Below are 17,376 nucleotides of genomic sequence, written 5' to 3' on the forward strand. Positions count from 1 at the left end.
AACTTTGCTAAATACAAGAATTTCGGGAGAGTGACTTGAATCCTGAACTTGTTACAGGCAATTAGACTAAAATTATATAATATCTTTTTCATTTTATTTATAACTGTTGTTATAAATAAAGTGTTGAAAAAGCATATGTACACCATGATGGAGCCACGGTTGTGTTTCACAAAACGAAAATTGTGCCCAGGGTGATAATTTTTCTTTGCACTACTTTGTGTTGGTCGATCATATACATTTTTGTTGTCGTAATGCAACAAAATGTCAAAAGTTCAAGACATAGTTTTGCAAGGTGCAGTAAATATCTGCTTTTAAAGGTTTGATAAACACAACTTGGATAATTCAGGCTTGTTTGTAATAAAAAAAAATTCCCACTTAACTATAAGTCTAGTCATCCCCAGTCTGCAGTTGTGAATCAGTGTCTCTCCACATGAACTCTGAACTGAGAGTGAACCCTAGTTTGTTTTTTTAGCTCTCTTTATGAGAGGCACGCCTGAAGACAGCATGTATCTTTGCCAAATTTCTCTTGGCAGAGTGTTTAAAAAGAAACAGAACATAAAGGAATCTGACACGATGAGGGTCAAATCTCAATAACAAACGTTCCCTGAAGCTGTCGACACCCCAGACAGCATGTGACGGTGAAGGATGTCTGGCTCCACCGATGAGAAACTCAGTAATCCTGAGATTTCACACTTGGACCAAGCTTCACAACATTTCGGAGCAGTCAGTGGTTACAGATAGATAGCAAATGAACTCATGTAATGGTCAAATCACCATTCAAAGTACCTTGGCAACAGTTAGAAATCCTTCATGCTATAGTCCTGATTGTCAACCCGTGACTTTACAGTCCTCCAATGAGATTGCTTCACCGCAGTGGGGAGGAGGCAGCAAGGCAGGGGCTTGAACAAAGAGAAAGCAGGGGATTCAAAAACATTGAAATATCAGTATTCCTTCCACATTTTCTGCTATCACTCTTCACACCCACTGAAAAAACTCTTTAGCTTTGTGTGTAATTAGAGTGTCACCTAACAGGCAGAAACTGTGTTGCATGAATGAAAGGAGCTGTGTTCGACATTGTTATCAGAGTCCTGTTGTACTCATACTAGAGATAAAAATTTACATATTTCTGCGTGTAACAGGAAAAATAACATTTTGTATTAGCATTCACCGAGCTACCATGTCCATCGGTTTGTTAAAAGCAAAATTTCTTCTCTCTACTGGCAGAATGACTTCAGACAAACACACAGATCAATACACTTCTTGATGTTTTAGTTCACTCAGAGACTTAAAATGGTCAGCTTCTGGCTGCAAATGCATTTATGGCCTTTTTTTAAGGACTTCTCATTTCCTAGATACAATTGGCAGCACTGCTCTCTTCTAGACCTCCGCATTTGACTTTAAATTAGATGAAAATATCTTCACAAGACATAAATATAAAACATCAGAGACACCACAATGGTGCTTTGGTAACTGGCTCAGATGTGTATGAGCCGGTTTACAAACAAACATCTTGAGAATTTAAGTGTGTTATAATTATCTTTATTTAGAGGGATCACTAATAGCACTGTCATGCAGCAACACCCAACCACCAGAACATCCATAATGATGCCTTTTCTGCAGCCACTGAGCAACATGGACATCATGAGGCACAAGGCTGGTGAACCCGGAACTACACAGCAATGCACTGGAAGGCCAAAACTCCCCTCTCACATCACCAGTTAACCTAACGTGCAAGTATGTTGATTGTCAGAAAAAATACACAAACATATATTTTCACCAGATGCCACCAATTTCTTTTTTTACATTTGCTCTTTTTTTGGGTTTTATTGGGATGTTGTTCAAATCCTGGCACCAAAAACCTCTTTTTTGGGGAAGTACATGAGTGCATCGTCCCTTTATAGCTAAGGTAGAATTGGATGTCAACCCCCCTGAGTAGATTTTATGTAGCTCAGTCAAATGAGTGACCATCTATGTGTTCACAATGCCGGTATCCACACACAAACTCACGGCAGACTCACCGGGCTGAGGGCAGTCTCCTCTTTATATACTTGTAAACAAAGAGTCTGCCGTGAGTTCGTGTGTGGATACCGGCATTGTGAACGCTGATCTTAACCTAGGACTGAGGGCTCCCAGTTCGTGTCAATGGTTAGAGCTGATTCTGAGAATCTGTTGAGCGTAACGTTTGTTTGAAAGCTTCTTGCTTTATTGCTTGCTACTTTGCGTGTGTGAAGAGCTAGTTGTTTTGATGTGCTGTATTCTGTGGGGAATAATAATAAATGTGTGCCTTATATTCTAACAGAAACAGTGTTTGAGTCCTTATTTGTGTTTGCCGATCTCTCCCGATCCTGAAATAAACATTTCAGAAAACAACCTCAAACACAGGTGTCATTTAAAGGTCTATCAAACATGGCGGACTCGTCCAGAAAATGCTACAGGAGACAAATATGTTCTTGATCTATGCCTATTTGGCTGATATCCTTTGAAACTAGAGACATACCGTTTTTTACCTTTTTCTGACATTGTTAGGTGACATAGTTTCTGAAGTAATGGAGGTTCTAAAACTGTATACCACTTTAACATTGCTTTACGCACAGTTTACATTAAGAACAGCTAAGGACAGTGTTAAGGATAAAGCGTAAATGTCATGACCAAAGGCTCTCTCATATGAGGAGTCCTACAATGAAAATTAACACTTTTATTTGAGTAGATTCCTTTTATGAAGTAAAAAACATATTTGGCACAGTTTTGGCACATTTGGCTAAATTGTGCCAAAATGACAGCTCCGCCTGGGACAATTAAAACCATTGTGGATCAAATATGCTTCATCTGATTCAGTCCAAATTTGCTGCAGTTATAGTAACGATATTGATAAAGACAATATGAGGTTTATTTTGTTTTCAAAAAGATATTCATAAGGTTTTTTATACTGTTTGTTTAGAAAATAACTTTAGGCAAGGCTCAAGAAAATGTTTTTTTCTTTATTTAATCACAAACAAATTAGACATAGTGACAGTTTTGACACTGGAAAAAAAAAATATTTTCTCTTACCATTACACTGGTTCCAAAACGATGCGTTTAGACCTGATAATTGTGTGGTTATTCTTGATTTATTTCTGTTGTGTATTTTCAAGCGGAAATTGCTTCTGAAACCTTCTGGCCTCGAAAGATTTGTAAAGCAGTAGTTATAAAAAGATAGAAAATAACCATCATTATCATTTCAGTTGACAAGTACTTTTTGTTAGTATATCCAATTAAATCCCACACAAACCCCATTAAAGTTTGTTGTTGTAACGTGACAAAATGTGAAGAAGTTCATCTGGTATGAACCCTTTTACAAGGCTTATGCATTGTTTTGCTTACAAGTTTAAAAGTCAACAAGCTGCACTTTCATGCATCTGGGTCTGGATCTCTGCAGTCTTTAGAACTGACAACATAGTTTCCTCCTGCTTCCTGACCAAACTAATTATAGGATTAAAAGATCATTATCATTACAGAAGAAAAGATGCAATAAGATTACCAGGGAAATGTTAACATTCCACAAATGAAGTCTAAACTCAAGCCCACACAACATTACTCAATAATTTTATCCTATTTGGAGGTGCTGTACTCTGACCGCTCACACCCCCTGAAGGAATGCAACCACTGCGGCTCAATAGAGAGCTGCGTGGAGGGCTTTGTGTAGGCTGGTGGAAACAAAAGGTCAGATTCAGACTCACACACCTACACGTTTCATCAACTCCTGCTTCCTCCTTCTCCTGTTCAGGATAGAGTCAGCTGAAAAGGAAGCATACAAAACTGCAATGATCTTTTCTGAAACATGCTGGTATTTTCGTAAACGTCCAACAGGATTAAAAAAAAAATTAAGATAGTTTTAAACACACAATAAAGCCATATCTATTAAATCCTACCACCTACAACAACATTTTGTATTAGCTTACAAACACATTAGGGTCAAAAACAAAACTGAACTGAATTAATGGTCTTCCACAAGCAGCGTGGCTCAAAATGCCTGGATAATCACATGAACAGGCCAGCAGTCTCACATACCTTTGAATGGGATAAATGAAATATTCTCCCTCTCTTTTCAGAGGCCTAATCCCTATTAGCAGGGATGTAGGAAATGTGCCACCTGCTTCCAGTCATACAGCTTGAGGCCTAAGTGCCCTTGTGACACCACAATGGCCTTAATCTCATTAACAAATGCAAAGCCTCAAAATGCCACTGGTGGAAAAAGATACGCATTTCAGCCATCACTTAGCGATGTCACAACCCTTTAAATTGGCTTGCATACTAGAATTAAGACAGACTCTCTAACACTGGCCAAAAGTACCACTGAAAAGTACACGCATACAGTTCACCACAAAAGTAGAAGTTCATACTTGTGTCACATATTGTCACAGTACAGCTGAAATCTATTATATTTTATCCAGATTGTTTATTGTAGATTGACACAAAGTAATTGATAAAAGTGTAAGAAAAACAACAAATAAAAATGTAACAGTGTGGCACGCATTTTCATAAAGGCTCCATTACTCTAATAATACCCCAAAATAAGATCCAGTAAAATGCGCCAGCGGTCTGTGAGACAACATTATTGGACTTCCAACATTACAAAGACCAAGTAACACAGCAAACAGGGCAGGAAGAAAGTTGTGGAGAAGCTTAAAGCAGGATTATGTTATAAAACAATATGCCAAACATTGAAAATCTCACAGGGCTCTTTTATGAAGTTGTTGGCAAGAACTGAGAGAAGCACAACACAACTACAAACCTACAAATACATGACTGTCTATCTAAACCTACAGGCAGGGCATTAATCAGAGAAGCAGTCAACATTCCAACAATAACACTGGAGGAGCTGCACAGACCCAGAGCTCAGGTGGGAGAATCTGTTGACGGGACAACTCTTCGTTTTGCACTCCTTGAATCTGTCCTTTATGCAAAAGTATCAAGAAGACAGGGGGTATAAAAAACATAAACAAGTCCTACATGGTTTGTTGCACACCATGTAGAGGACACAGGAAACATGGCGAAGAAGTGTCCTCTTGTCAGATGAGACCAAACTCAAGCTATTTGGTCAAGACACAAAACACTATGTTGGGGAGAACACTGTACATAACCCTGAAAATGCAGTTTGCCAGACATGGTAGAAGCAGTATCATGCTGGGGGAATGTTTTTCTTCAGGAGGGACGAGGACACTGGTCAGAGTTAATCAGAAGACGAGTGGGGGTAAAAATAAGGCGGTTCTGGAAGGAATTGTGTTAAAGTGTGTATGGTTGTGAGACTAGGATGTTTCACCTTCCAGCATGATTAAGACCACTGAGCTGCATGCTTTAACTGAAAGTATATGCATGTGTTCGTATGACCTAGTCCAGGGGTTTGAAACCTGTGGCTCTGGAGCCACCAGTGGCTCTTAGGACCTTCCACAGTGGCTCTTAATAGCTTTGGCTACAAATTATATTTTTATTATTGTATTTATAGGTAACAATGATAATAAATGCAGGTTTTGGCAGTTTTTTTTGAAGTAATTGCTTTTAATTTTCACAACAGAATGATGCTAAAAGTGCCAGTAATATTTACTTTTAAATCAATATTTTTTCATTATGTTGGAAGCTAGTTTTTTTTTTTTACATCATTATCTATAAATATCAACATCCCGTCCATCCTCTTTTTTTAAACCTCAAAATAAACATAAAAGGGCATTTCTTTAACAATGACAACATATTTCCTACAGTAGATCTTTATGAAAAATTACAACTTGTCTTTTTTCAAAAGGACAGGCAACATTTGCGGCTCTGAACGAGTTTAATTGAAGTGGACTGTAGGCAAAATGGCTCTTTAGACTGTAAAGGTTGCAGGCTCCTGACCTAGTCAAAGTCCAGACCTAAATCCAATTGGCAATATGTCTGTGGGAGAACTGAAAAGTGATGGCGCCAAATGCTCTTGTTTCAGTCTCAGCTTGAGCTATTTTTCAAAGAATTGAAAAAAAAAAACACAAAAACATTTTTGTCTAAATTTTGTAGAGCTGCTCCATTGCTCAAAATCCATCTGAAAGGTGTACAGTTTGTTATTATAATGTGACTGAAATGTTAAAAAGTTCAAGGGATCTGTTTCTTGTGGGTGATGAGACATCAAACTAAAATAATGCACTAAAACAAAGGCACATTGACCTGCAAGATAATCCCAGTATCAAAAATGTTTTGTGACTGTGTTCAGTTAAGTCTCTGCTTTCAGTGTGGCTTTAATTTGTGGTTTGAATCATCCAACTCAGCATAAGAAGAGCTGTTCAGACAAAGATGGGGATGTCAGGCTGTATTACCTTCCAGACCAGAAGATTCTGCAAAAACAAGGGGAAAAAAACACAACTCATTAAATTTGCAGCCATTCTGCAGAGCTCCACAGTGGGCTTATGGGATAAGGAGGAGCCTTTTTATGACCGTAGATGTTTCTATTGGCAGAGGTCCATGTTGCTGATCCACCTCTCAGATAAATAGTCGCCTGTTCAACACACAGGTTTAGGAGGATTTCTCTCAGATCAAGATATGATCATAAACTATGTTGAATTGTTAGAAATCGTGTACCACTAGCAACTACAGAGTGGATAAAATCAATAAGAATGTGATTTTGTATTTGCCATGAACATCAATTTGCCTTATCTGTTGTCCCAGAGTAATCAGGGTACACTTTCACATGTAAAAGAAAATTATTTATCGTAGGCTTTAAGAAGTATATCAAAAACATGTTTTGAAATAGAAGCTAAACAAGTTTTTGCCATTCACATTAAAAGTTAAATGTAAAAAACAGAGAAATTACTGACAAACAGAACAATGAAAAATATAAAAACTATCTTTTTGTGAGAAGCTTCACATTCATAATTGCTGTTTTGCTTTAGTATTTTGTAATATATGCCATTGACACTCAACGCTAACAAAGGATGCCAACAAAGGAGTTTTGTTGTTGTTTACGCCCCCCCACCCACCCCACACACACACACACACCCACACACACACACACACACACACACACACACACACACACACACACACACACTCCCGGGAAGCCCAACATGCAGCCAGCCACCTTTTGTCTCTGTTTTTAGAAGCCTTCAGCTGCAGTCTGGCTGACCTGCCCCCTTCTCCCACCTCAAAGCTGGTTGGAGATGAAAAATTTATGGCTGTATGCTTCATTTGAAGTGCTGCATCTCTTCTGATGCTGCCTCCACTGATGGCGAAAGCATCTGTCATCTTCATTCGACCGGTAGCCCCCCCTCCATCACAGCGGGAGTGCAAATCTGGGCGAATGCGTGGGATGGTGACCATGGTTTTTGTGGTCTTTCGCTGGTATTCACTAATCAGGAGCATATTTTTCTTGCCTGTGGGTAATTAGGAGAGATTGATTAGCTGCTTTTCAGAGACCCAGACAGAAATCCAGCCCACTAAGCTCAGACTGGTTTATCTAAAGATCAGGTGTATGTTTATATTGATGTTATGTAGAAAGCCAGAATAGAATCATATTTCTTGTATGCGTGTTTCATTGTTTCGTCTATATATTTATAAAAAAAAAAACATCTTGTTACTGATGGATTTTAGATAAAAAAAATAGCTGTAGACAAATTAAATGCATACCAATCCAATAAATATGTCTCCTGTTTAACTCATTCTTACAATTCTCTTTGAGAAATACTGATACATTACTTTAACCCTTTCAAAGCCACATGACATTTCTTCCAATGAAATCTTGTTTATTTATAAAACATGTTTAAAACATTAGTCATTGCAAAAATGCTTAAAAATCCTTAAGAAATAAACTGAAATAGCTAACTGAGTAATGAACAACAAACACAGCACAGCAGAATACTGTGTATGTATCAAATGTATTACGTTTGGTTAAATTGAAAACAATTATTTTTAAAGCAAATAATCAACAGAATGGCACAAAATCAAGTCTAATGAGCAAATGGAGCTCGATCTACAGTTTAGGGCAGGGGTTCCCAAACTTTTCAGCCTGTGACCCCCTAAATAACAGTGCCAGACTGGTGCCCCCCTCTTGTTGGATGGGATATTCTTTTTTTTTTTTTGTTTTTTTTTTTTTTTGGGGGGGGGGGGGATTATAAGAATAATGTCAGAATATTTTGAAAATACACTTGAAAAATTATGAATAAAGTTGGATTTTAATAAGAACTCTTTAAAATGCAGCCTTCCTTCTGCATTAAAATAAAGACTGTTGAGCCTTGTGTAAAGTTATGCTTTGGTACCAGTTTTACAAATAAAGAAATACAAAATATTTTTAGCATGTCAGCAACAAATCATCTTGCGACACCCTGGGGGTCTTGACCCCATTTTGGGAATCTCTGGTTTAGGGGTTTAAACCGAAAAGAGGCCCAGTTTCTACTTTGCTTCAACCTACACTGCAGAGAAGTAGACATGTTTGGCCATCACCTATATATTTCTCTTAAGAATCAAGAATCTTTATTGCCACCGTGTGTTACCATAATGAAATTTTTGATGAGGCAGACATCGGCCCAAACACCCACTGATTACAAATAACATGCAGACACAACAAGACATAATATTTACACACATTTAATTTTTTTTTTAATGAAAACTGTTGATCTCACTGACCAACTACTCTTCCTGAGAAGCTTAAAGTGAGAAAATAGACTTTAGGGTCTGATAAGAGTAATATCTGAGTCCAAAAAGTGTGATAGCAGTGCCTTTGCAAACAATATAAATTACTGTGTTGTTGCATGAATTAACCACCCAAACACTCATACCCCACATGTGTGGGTTCCTGCTGCTGAAGTAGTCCTTGATGCCCTGCTTGTAGACCTGTGCTTTGCCTTCTTTGCAATTAATCTACATAACAAACATAAGAATTTGCAAATAATCTGAAATGTTAACTGGAAACACCAGCAATGATTTCAAAAACTGGAAGTTGCAAGCGGTCTTGAAGCTTTTTAGTTTGATCTTTTGTTACAGATATGACATTAACACCTTTGCAGCATGCAGCATGTTAGTCACAGAGAGCCATGTTTATACACCAACGATCCATTGAAAACGGGATTGTTTTTCCGCTTCTGTTAACGCATCTACATGATGTGAAGTGTGACCTCTGTGCACGACACACTAGCAGCCGATATGTTTTTTGATACCCAGCAATCTTGGTGTGCATACAAACACTCCCTGCTCAAAAAGACCCCGCCACTAAAAGTCATACAGCACATATACCAGGGCTTCCCCATACAGGCAGATGCTATCATAATGTTGAGCACTGGGAATGAACCAAAGTGCAGACAAGAGGTAGGGAGCCACATGTTGAGATGAAAGGTGATTTATCAATAATTAAACAGCGGAACTTGCAAGCAGGTGGGTGAAACAAGGAGCAGGAACTTGACAAGATGGAGACAGGGGGTAGGATAACGGAGGATCTGACAATGATTGTGAATGAATTGGCTTTAATAGAGGAGAAGACATAGGGAAAGCCAGGTGGAGCAATTAGCACAGGTGAGAGGGGTAATGGTAATAAAGTGGAGCGAGAGCGAGCAATGATCTGACGGGGAAAGGGAAACCATGCGGTATGAACAGATAAAGATGAAATAACTCGCTAACTGAACTGAGGACGGGCAGGCAGGAAAAAAAAATAATTCAACAGAAACAAGAATAAAGTACTTACATCATAATGAGCAGAAACGCACTAATGGCAGGAACGAAATCTACAGATAATAAACATTACTAAAATGTGAAAACACAAACAGAACTGCTCGATGTCCAGGAACCTAAAACTAAAGTATTCAAACCCCTGGGTATCGTGACAAAGCACAGTCTTTCGTCTGTACACAACAATGGGGACTGGGGTGTTTTCAAAACGTTATACTCTGAAATCATGTTTAAAATCATGCTGTTTTCAGAGAAAACACGTGTCATTGTGTTGCAGACAAACAGTAGAAATGCAACAAGACCTTTCTGTTTTTAGTAAATGTTGCGTTATATACAGGGCTGTGCTCAGTGTGACAATCTCAACCATTCCAAACCTGAAGGCGGCTTCTCCAAGGATTTCTCCATTTTTCTAACCTTTGAAAAGTTTTCAGTTCATTGTAATGGCTGTGATTTAACAGCTAATATTTAACATAAACAGTTACAACACTAATAAAGAGACTCAAAATCTAAAGGAAAGACTAATGCTTTGTTCACACCCATTTCCACCTACAGCCAAGTTTCTCTATAAAACAAATCCAAAATGCCCATCGGACACATTTATCCATCCATCTACATCCTAACATTACGGGAAAAACACAGGAGGTATTTTCTTAAAAATGTGATTAGGGTCATAACATCCATCTTAATGGAAAATATCAGTAGCAGGAAAATTAGTGGAAAATTCTTGTGGCTAAGGACCTTGAAAAAAATGTGCTGCCATGCATGAAGTCACATCGGTTCCTAAGCAACAGGTAATTTCACAACATGTGTCACTGTTCGCGCAGCAGACAGCTTTTCATTGCAGGGTTTCCAGTCAATGTAAAGTCACATCAGACGGGCAACCTTGAGCCGCACAATGCTGTTCAAAGCCTTGCTCAAAAGCCAGAGGGGCGGTGTCACACTTGTCACTGGAATAATTAGTACGGCACAATGAAGCAGCATTCATCTGCTGTCTTCATTGTCACATGACTCAACATTCCCCTACACAGGCTCTGGTTTCCAGGCACAAGGTCAGGTTGCTGTGTTTAAATAGATAAAGATGAGGAAAAGGAAATGCAGAAAGTGGCTTCCAGGAAGATCCCATCAGATTCTGGAGGCGACTCAGCAGCTAAATGTCAGTAAGAGTGTAGACGCGTGAGTGAATTTACATGAGCTAGCTGGTACATGACTTGGTAACACCCAACAAACCTTCTGCTGGGGGAGTAAAACTTTTCTATGATTTATATTATGTTATTATAAGATCCACATTGCTCTCGGCTTCTTTTGGGATTTCTTCTGGTTTTGCTTTTCTTTCTTACTTAAAAATTTCAGATAGTCTAAAAATGTTTAATATTAGACTGCATTTTTTAAATGATGATTTCATCAAAGGACAGTGCTTTCCAAACCACCCGGGCCCATATGGGAAAAGGTAATGTCCTCATGGTTTAGTTTTAGTCTGGCCTTTTTTGTTAGTTTTCAGTTCCTCCTCCTCTTCTCACTCAGCTTACCCTCCACTCCCTCTGCAATCAGTCTCACCTGTTGGACATTAATTAGTCAGAACTCACTCCACCTGCCAGCCTCCCTACATAGACCTCCCTCAGTCTTCTCTTCCCTGCCGGTTCATCATCAGACTCCTCTTATTCCTCGCCTGTCAACCTGGTTTGCCCCTGCTTGCTGTTGGAATCCTGTCTCACCTCTGTTTCTCAAGTTAAGTCTCTGCCTGCTGTTGGAAGTTTCCTGTCTCACCTCTGAGTCTCATGTCAGGCCTCGGCTCACTGCTGGACTAATCTGCCTCGTCTCTGCTTCAAGCTTCTGCTAAACTGTTGGATTTACCTGCCTCACCTGTGCTTCAGCTACAGGATTATTCTGCCACCTCTCTGCTTCAAGCCTCTGTTGACTGCTGGACTATCTTGTCTACTCAGAGTTTCAAGTGAGGCCTCTGCAGCCGCTGGGTTTCCTGCCTCCTCTGTGCTCCAGCAGTCCTGTCATCAAGAACTCTCTCCGGTCCGTCAGCTTCTGCTTACAGCTACACTCCGGTTCCAGTCCTGTCCTGCCTCTCTGGTTTCATCATCCATTACTCATCTTCCTGTCAATAAACTCTCAGTAAATAAGTCCCGTGTGTGTGTGGTATCCATTCTGGGTTCATCGTAGAAAAATCATGACACTTCTAAACCTACTAACTGGTTAACCCTTGCTTGCCGTTAGCAAGTGACTGTGTTTACGCTAACTGGCAACGAGATTCACCTCACAAGGGAAGAATTTAGGTCAATCTTTCTTGATTGGAATTTGTACCAGTTCAGCCATGTCGGAGGATAAGGTTGTGTTGGGTCACATAAACAGCACCTCAACATTATTCAAATCCAGACTTTGACTAGACCACTCCAAAGCTGTCATGTTTTTTTTTTTTTTAAGCCAATCAGAAGAGGACTTGCTGGTGTGCTTCAGATCATTTTGTTACTTCATAATTCAAGTGCAAGGTAACAAAACGATGGCTGTACATCCGCCATCTATTGATTTTTTTATGAAGAGAGTAGAATTCATAGCTACTTCTGTCACATCAGCTCATCCTGATCCTGAAGCAGCAAAGCAGCCCCATATCATCACAATAACATTAACAATATGTGACTGCTGTCAAAATGGACTTTTCATGAAATGCTTTTGTTTTATCATTTATTTACACAGGTCATCTCATTGAGACAAATTATTTTATTTACATGCGAGACCTTGCATCAGATGTATTAGGTCATACCTTTTCAAAAAGGTTTAATTTTATTTTTCATCATTGCCTAAACTAGAGAGGTCTTGTGGCCATGATGTATTTCAGGATTTACAGGGATGGGAAATTCTGTTTTATTTATAACCTAGCATGAGGAAGTTTAAGTAGGATTTTCCTTCATTAAATGATATCATAATTTAGAATTGCTTTTGGTATTCACTTATTTATTTCATACTGATATTAAAATCTATTTGACCTGTATGATTGTAGAGTGAGCAGAAAAAGCAAAAACAGGAAACTGGATAATACCGTTTTTCAGCACTACACATGTGACTGTGCTGCACTCACAGAAATGCTCAAGTTAAGCAACATAGCCTTATCTGCTTATTTGTGATACCATTTCTACTGGAACTGCACAAAACTGTTTGCAAAAATCCATATTTATCCTCTTTTAAATCACTGTTTGTTGGAAAAATGTACAAAGCCAAGCAGTTTTAGAAAACTAAACTAGTCAAAGAGCACGGACAATTAGGGGGGGATGTTGGCTTTCAATATATTATCTTTGAAGAATCATAGATAATCATTGAAACAAACAGTTTCTGCTGATGGGTTAAATGTGCAAACTGAACCTTCTGGAAAAAACACAAACTGATTAACACATGGCTTTAAGCAAATTGACCTCATTTCAGATGTTTTTTTTTTTCATGAGAATAAAATAATTAACAATGCAGCCATGCAGAACAATGTTCAGTTATCAACCATACTGGTAAAAATTATTTAACAATTTGTGCATGTACACACAGTAGTTTGAAATGTCTTGTCAAACCCGACTGAACCCAATTCTTGCTTTAGGAATCGAGAGAAACAAAAGCTTTGTCCTCCTGCAGACAGTCAGCCGCACACAGCCGGCTCAGTCACACGGGGTCTGAAGACGAGTCAATAATTCAGAGCAAGGGGCAAAAATCTTATAAAGCAGCAAGATAGTGAAGAGAAAAAAAAGCAGCAAATAGCAAATATGGGGGGGTTGGAGGGCTAACTCCTGTTTGCAGCTCCTGACCCAGAGCAATAACATGTCAGCAGAGGCTTTCAGGGATTCTACCTGTCAATCACTGAGCACTCTGTACAGGGGAGCAGCTGAAAGAGCGATACTTCCCTCCACTTTTTTTGAAGCCAGGGTTTTTACTTGTAGAAATACAGTCCAGTGTTACAGGAGATATTGTAAGGAAATGGGATTGCTGTGGGCCTAACCGGCAGACACCGGCAGGAAAAACGAGCAATAGAGCATTGATCTGTGTCGCGGGCTGAGATGCAAATCACTGCAGAGAATATTTGCATGATAGCGTCTGATGACAGCATGAGCGATGACGTGTGATATTAAACCGGCCAGTAGCCCGTGTAGAGCTGCCAACAAGCCTAACAAATGTTACAGATAATGATCAGCAAATTCAACATGTTGGTTCATAGAAAAAAAACTACTGCAGGCAAGAATGAGGAGATGCTTTAAAAAAAAAAAAAAGCTTTGTACCCTGTAATGTGGAACAATTTATTGTGTATGAACTGGGAAAAAATTATCCTGTTTTCTGGTATCTTGATTTTTATGTAAGAAATCAGGAGAGAAGTTTTTGTTCTGAGTCTCGGTCATCGGTGGAAACATTTACCATTTTATAACTCAGTCTATTAAAATACAAAGGAACATCCTCTTACAACAGATTCAATGTTGTATCAAAGGAAGGGCGGGGCACTACGACTTTTTGATTTTTTTTGTTAACATCAGAGCAAACAGCCACGGGCATGTTGACGTCTAGATTTCAGTGCCTGCAAAATGAAAGGAGGAGTCTTACAGCAGAGATGTGCCGCTCTCGCTCTCCTGAGAGAAAATCCCAGCAGGAATAAAGAAAGTCTTTTGTACCGATCTGGATGGCAGTGCCTTGCGTGGTCTCTTTGTTCGATGTCCATATGGAAAATTGTTAAATCCCAAAGTGACGGTTTAACTAACAGAAAGAAATGTCTCAAAAATCTGAAAAATGTAATTATCACAAGAAATATATATTTATTCTTCTACACCCATTATTGTCTTACTGGGTTTTGTCATTTTTTTAATAGATTAATTTATGTAGTGTCTACATTTCTGCAATAGCAATATGTCTGTTGGGGTTGTACCTTTGATCCACTCACCTGAACATGTGTATGCAAATGACAATCTGTTGTGTTCCTAATTATAGACCAGCTCACATGAAAAACAGCCATATGACTCCATGGGATTAAGGAGGGGTTTTTTCTGATCCAATCACACAGTGAAGGTCCCACTGAGGAAGGTAAGGGCAAGGATGTTATTAGAAGTGTTTCAGAAATTATCTTTGAAGAGCCAATTCAGAAGATTGCTATGAAAATAACGTGACAAACGCTTAGCCGTGAAGTGCTCTACGTTCTGCCGGCCTCCGGGGGTTTTGCTTCCCGGCTTATCATCAGACCGTTTCGGGAAGTAGGACTCCGATTTCTGTGGTAGGAATCTGTGCTATCAATACCATGATGTCACTGAGCGACAAGCTGGAAACCCCCTAATCGCCGACATTAGGGAAATCATACCAAGAGTTGTGGTGGCACAAATCTGGGCCGATGCTCCAAAACACGGAGTTCCTTAATGAGCGTTACAACCCGTCATGTCTTTGGGTTTTCACATTTTTTTCCAGACTCAGATATAGGTCTGTTCTTATGATACGGAAACAATTAATTATAAATATGCTTGAGGTCTGACACAACAATCAAGTGCTATGCCAAAACTCCATTTTGGACATTACGCAACTAATGGATAACGCAAGCTTTTACTTGTGTCAGGATGTGTTTACCTAAACCTAATTTATAGCTGCTGGCATTCCTCCTTTAGTGTTGAGTGAAAATGTGTCTCTTTGTTCACTCAGTGACATGCGGACGGGTGTCTTCAGCTAATGGAGTCTAGCATGAGTGATCTTTGCAGGGGACCCATCAATGTGATGGCCCTATCGTCTCTGGGGATTTCAGAGGACACCCAGATTCCTCCTAATCTGACCATTTGGGCTGAGCTGACTTTTACAAATCATCACACTGACATCTCTCCCTGTGTTCAAAGCAACCAGTGCAATCAATTTACCATGGCGGGAAAACCTTTTTTTATTTTCACTTTAAACCTGTCTAATAAATATGTTACTGTAAATAAGAGACATACTAAGACCTCAAGCTAATGGAGAAATTTAAATACAAAAAGAGTAAAATGTAATTCTTTATTCAAGTTTTCTATCAAAAGGTGTAAACATGTTACAAAAAATGTAGTGAACCTTTCTTAGTTGTGTGGTATATCAGATAATATTACATAAGTAATTAAATTATATGATTAGGGACCAGTGTACAATATTACCACCTATCCTACAGCACTTTCCTAGTACATAAAAGAGCAAAATATGAAAAAGCAGTTAAATAAACCGAAGTGATAAACCTTGGGAAAAATGTCACAGTAAACCCTGATTAATATCTTCTGTTGAAAATAATAATAACAAAAAGCTTTGGTTTCTTTTGCCCATAAATAGAGACAATGCAATCTCTTGAAGTGATTATCGTCAACTGTTAGAAAGTCCTCTTGGACTTTACCAAGATCGCTTCATACTGATAAAGTTATTTATTATCTGAGATCCCAGATCCCCATTTCCTCTGTGACAACTCTCCAGGCCTTTTGTTTGTTAAGAATCCCGAAGCATTTTATATTAGAAGAGACACACATAACCAGTTAAAGGCTTGGACATATTAATACATCCTACACTGCAGATACATACTGAAGACATCAAAGCTACGAAATAAAAGCACATAGAATTATGTAACAAAGACAAAATTGTGAAATAATTCGAAACTTTGGATGTATTTCAGATTCTGCTAAAATCCACCCTCACCCCTCCTTTGATTATTGCTTTCCACTCTCTCGATGAGCTTCATGAGGTACTCACCTGAAATGATTTCTAAATATCTTGAGGGAGTTACCGAGAAACAAGAATAAAGCCCAACCGTTGAACAAGAAGGTCAACAAACTATTGACTGGTAGTATAGAGTCCCCCCAGAAAGTCCTGGGATCTCCTCTGAGAGGATCATGTCCAGAAGGCTTCCACAGGTTCGCGTCCAGGATCTTGTCCAGGGACACCAGAAACAGGATTGGTAACCAGTGGGAGCCCTGGTGGAGTCCTACCAGCATTGGGCCAACTTTGCGCTGAAAATGCGGATACAACTCTTGCTTTGGTGAAACTAGGGCCAAACAGCCCTGAAAAGGCTAGCATCTTATACCACCACAACACACCCAATAGAAAATGCCATGGACAGCACAGATTCAGATGCCCCAAAAAAAAACACATGGTCATGCCAAACGCCCATAATCCCATGGTAAACTTTCTATGGCCAGGATGAAAGTCAATCTGCTGCTCCTCAATTTAAAGTTGAAAAATTGTCCGAAGCCTCTTTTCCAACACCCTAGAGTAATATATCCCAGGTAGGCTTAAAAGTTTAATCTCTTTATAATTGAAATGCCCCTCTGCCACCCAGTCTGCCATTCTGCAGGTGTTATCCCAGCACTCTAAGCAACATTAAAGAAGCGTGTAAACCATGACAGCCCCAGAAAGCTTTGCAGATCTCCTGAATAATGACCTCTGCCAAATGTTCCCTCCGCTCATTTAAGTTTTCCCATCTACCCGATCCATCTCACTTTCAGGTCATGATCAGCTGACAGGTCTGCACCACTCTTCACCTGGGTGTCCAAGACATAAAGCTGCGAGTCTAACAATCCACTTACAAAAAACACTTACCATCATTTGACACAAGGTGACCTGGGCCACTTTATTTGACCACTTCTGGCTCCGGCATGGTGGTTGGAATCAACATCCCATGGGGATGTTCAGGTGGGGGAGCAACACCCCCAGTCACAACCCATCCAGGTGATTTTACAATTGCACACTGACATTTTCTTTAGAGCA

At 39.3% G+C, this 17,376-nt stretch overlaps 1 long non-coding RNA gene across 1 annotated transcript in view; it reads right to left on the reverse strand.

Moving 5' to 3' along the window:
- The window catches only part of LOC110366792, a 26,062-nt gene continuing 8,686 nt past the window's right edge, over window positions 1-17,376 (reverse strand). Inside the window, exons 2-4 of the long non-coding RNA XR_004933177.1 lie at window positions 7,082-7,373; window positions 3,721-3,774; window positions 1-899 (exon numbers count right to left, since the gene is read on the reverse strand). This is a non-coding gene — a long non-coding RNA (uncharacterized LOC110366792). The remainder of the gene's footprint in view (window positions 900-3,720; window positions 3,775-7,081; window positions 7,374-17,376) is intronic.

The sequence above is a fragment of the Fundulus heteroclitus genome, chromosome 2 (genome assembly GCF_011125445.2).
Source record: "Fundulus heteroclitus isolate FHET01 chromosome 2, MU-UCD_Fhet_4.1, whole genome shotgun sequence".
Lineage (NCBI taxonomy): Eukaryota > Metazoa > Chordata > Actinopteri > Cyprinodontiformes > Fundulidae > Fundulus > Fundulus heteroclitus.